This window comes from Herpailurus yagouaroundi, unplaced genomic scaffold (assembly GCF_014898765.1).
Source record: "Herpailurus yagouaroundi ecotype Mexico unplaced genomic scaffold, PumYag 67086, whole genome shotgun sequence".
In the NCBI taxonomy this organism is placed as follows: Eukaryota; Metazoa; Chordata; class Mammalia; order Carnivora; family Felidae; genus Herpailurus; species Herpailurus yagouaroundi.
The window spans coordinates 1-3652 of record NW_024419938.1 but is presented as its reverse complement, the minus strand read 5'-3'; the positions used below and the strand labels follow the sequence as shown (position 1 = coordinate 3652).

At 56.1% G+C, this 3652-nt stretch overlaps 1 long non-coding RNA gene across 1 annotated transcript; it reads right to left on the bottom strand.

The window, feature by feature from the left end:
* Nucleotides 1-933: 933 nt before the first annotated feature.
* On the bottom strand, nucleotides 934-3646 carry LOC121024762 (uncharacterized). The gene is made up of 2 exons (XR_005787810.1): nucleotides 3242-3646; nucleotides 934-2320 (listed from the first exon to the last, which is right to left on the bottom strand). It is a non-coding gene; the product is annotated as an uncharacterized LOC121024762 (long non-coding RNA).
* Between the last annotated feature and the right edge of the window lie 6 nt (nucleotides 3647-3652).

Below are 3652 nucleotides of genomic sequence, written 5' to 3'. Positions count from 1 at the left end.
CCGGGTTCTCCAGGGAAACAGAGTTAAAGGGATGCTTGCAAGTCTAGAGAGATTGACTGTACAGGTTTGGCTCACATTCTTAGAGAGGCTGGCGGGCCTGGAGTCTGCAGGGAGGGGAACCAGGCTGAGACGAGGGAAGATCTGCTGTTGAAGTTCAGGCCAAATGTCATCAGCCTGGACACACAGGGAAGAGCCAGTGCTGGAGGTCTCGTCCCCTGACCGTCTGCTGCAGAAATCTTTCCTCCTCAGGGGAGGTCAGACTTGGCAGCTTCCAACCTTCACCTGATGAGATGCGGCTCACCCACGTTGTGGAGGGCAGCCTGCTCTACTCAGAGTTTATCCTTTTCAGTTTATCTCATCCCACATGTCCTCACGGAAACATCGAGAATGATACTTGACCGCAATTCTCGGCACTGTGGCCCAGCCGGGTGACGTATAAAATGAACCAGCAGATCGCACAAACACGAATCCAAAGAAACGTAGAAAGGCTAAATAATATCAGAGAAAGAAGACTTCAGAGCCCGGGAAGTTACCAGGGGCAAAGGAGAATAGTGGACAAGGACGGAAGGTCAGTTCAGGAAGACGTGACGAGAACCCCCGACGTGTGCCCACCTGAAGAGGGCACGCGGTGCCATGGCACCAGATACACGTGGCAAAATGGCAGAACTGAAAGGAGGAACAGGTGCGTCCACCATCGCAGCCAGAGGGCCCAGCACTCCCGTCCCGGCAGCGCGGCGAGAGGCGGACAGTCAGCAAGGACACGCGACGCTGAACACGACCACGAACCAGCCTGACCCGGCTGATGTCCGAGGAACACTCGGCCCCACCAGCGGCCTGCAGAGCCCTCTCAGCTCCCCAGACAGTGTCCCATCCTGGGCCAGAACACAAACGTCAGCGATTTTTCGCGTCCTGAAATAATGTGTTTTCTCGGACTGGGACAGACCTCGGGTAGAATTTAATAACGGAGAGATGACGGGAAATTTCCAAACACTTACGGAGGAAACGTAAGTCTCCATAGCCAAATGTCAAAGAGGGCGCCTGAGGGCAATGTCTCAACATTTGACGGGAGCGGAAATGCACATACAAGGCATCAAAACGTGGGAAAAGACGCGAACAAGGTGCTTCTAAGGAAATGAACATGATTCAAAGCATAGTTTACCAAAGGAGAAATGCTCCAAATTCATAATGTAAGCATTTCTCTTACAAATCTATACAAATAAGAGCGAAACAAATGCAGAGCAAGTGGCAGAGAGGAAATAAGAAGAACGAAGGGAGAGAAAATGAAACTGAGTCATGTAATAAAACATATTGACAGAAAAGCCGACAGCGAACATCACTGTTGAAGGCGGAAAACTGGATGCTTTCCCTTAATGTTGGGAACGAGCCAACGGTGCCTGTGCTCACCGCTCCTCTGCGCATCTAGGGAAAGTCTCATCAGATGCACTAAGGCAAGAGAAAGACATAAAGTGAGCTATAGATTGGAAAGGGGAAAAGAAAATCTGTCTTGATCACAGACATTACTTATGTTTGTCTACGTAGAAAATCCCAGGAATCTACAGAAAGTTCCCCAGACTAGTAGCGAGTTTGCCAAGAGGGCAGGATAGAGGCCAACGGGGAGGGGACTGACGGGCCATCGTACCAGCAGGATCGAACAGACATGTAACAGTTTGTGCTCCAGGCCGGGGGCGGTCACGGAGGCCCTGAGCAGGTGTGCGGGGGCAGGCGGGGCATGTGGTCGCGCACAAGGGGATTGAGAGGGGGTGGTCCCCGGTGCCAGGGAGCCCCATCAGGATTGGGGTGGTACCCTGGTCCTGTGTACCTCATGCCCCTCCCTGTCTGGTCTACACTGAAAATAAGAATCATTTCAGACTTCAGGTCGGGGCTCCTCTCTCCCTGACTGTGTGCAGTGAGGTTAATCATACCAGCCACCTGCTATAGTTCATGCAGCCCAGCGTCCAGGAGATGCTTTCACCTGCTCCCTGCCCACCAGCAGGGGTGAGGTTTCAGGACCCCGGGGCGGTGGCGGGGGGAGGTGGGTGGGAAGAGGCTTGTTTCACAACATTTACTGCAAGGTTCAGACACAGCCCGGCTCTGCCCCCTCTCCGGATGCGGATACCGTTCTCAGATACTTAGAATCGTCCTTTCAGTTGCAATCTGGATGTTTCTGGAAGCCTTAGTTCTGAGGCACACGCAGCTGCTTGGCTGGAGGCTGGTGTGTGCATGCTCCCTTGCAGAGGCTGAGGTTTTAGGGGCGATTAGCTCGTCTGCTTTGCTCTGATCTCGGGGGATCCACCTGCTTCCGGTGGAGCCTCAGGCTGAGCTGGGGAGACGGACAGGCAGGGACACTTGAGACCCACTTCTGTCCTGCTTGGATTACTAATTCTGGCAAATAGCAGGCCACTCTGTATGCATGGGGGAGAAGAGGTAGAGATGGAAGGAGAGAGTTTGTGCGTCCAAGAGGTGACCTGAGGCTCAGGTAGGCGACCAGCCTCTCCTCCGAACGGAACACGCACATTCATGGCCTGAAAACACTTTCCCTCCTGTGGGGGCCGAGCTCCTCCTCTGTCTTGCCCAGCCCCTGGATTACAAGAAGGGAAGCTGGGCTGTGAGGGCAGGGAGAGAGGGCGGGGAGGACACAGCGCAGGGGTGAAGAGGGGGAGCCGAACCCACAGCCCCAACAGGCGGGAAGGAGAGCCGAAAAGCACGTGTGCCAACCCAGGGACCAGTCCTGTGTCCTCTTGAGTAAGTGGCAGAAACCGCTAAGGCTTCAGCGTCTCCGGCTTTCCTCTTACAAGTGCGACAACAAAATAAACTTGTTGCACCCGAGGCGCTTGGCACAGGCCTGGGGCTTCAGAGGCACCGGATCTGGGCCCCTGAGCAGGAAGGAAGGAGTCCAGGGTGTGGCCCATTTCCTGAGAAGGGGCACCTGCTGTGGGTGGAGGTGGCAGCGGACGCGTGGGGGTCACCCCTGGGGGCTCTAGGGGTCCCGTGAGGTGGGGCCCAGGTGCGGGATCAGCCGTTCAGTAGGCGGAGCCCCAGCCAGGGTGCAGGCTGCAGGGAGGGAGCCAGCAGGGTCAGGGGGACGGACCAGAGGAGGGGTGCCTCAGACGGGGCCTCACGTGTAGGGAAAGGTCCTTCTTAGACACGAGGAGCTCAGTGTCCCCCGTGGGGACAGGAGAGAGAGGGAGGCAGAGGTCAGTAAGCGGTCAGGGAAAAGTTAACTGGCAGAACGAGAACTCACTCATCAACTTCTGCTTTTTCCTGAGAAATAGGAGCCCTGCCAGGTGCCAACATGACCGGTCAGAAGGGAGGAGGTTTCCCAGGACTCGGGAAACCAGACGACGGCTGGGACCCAGGCCCTGGCTGCGGTGCGGCTCGGGCTCGCCCAGCTGTGCGGCCTTGACACTCAGCCTTTCTGGCCTCCTGCTCCTCGTCTGCAAAGTGGGCACCAGGACACCCAGCTTACACAGCGTCTGCGAGGGCCCAGTGAGTGACGAACGAAGAGGGTGATGAGATCAGTGCGCGTCACGGGGCCGGGACTCAGCGAGCCCTGGCTAGTGCGACTTTGTATTCTCTTTACACAGCTCTCAAGCACAGACTGAGCAGGCTGGTGGTGAACCGGTCGAGGCTGGAAGTTGAGACTTCACGTCCA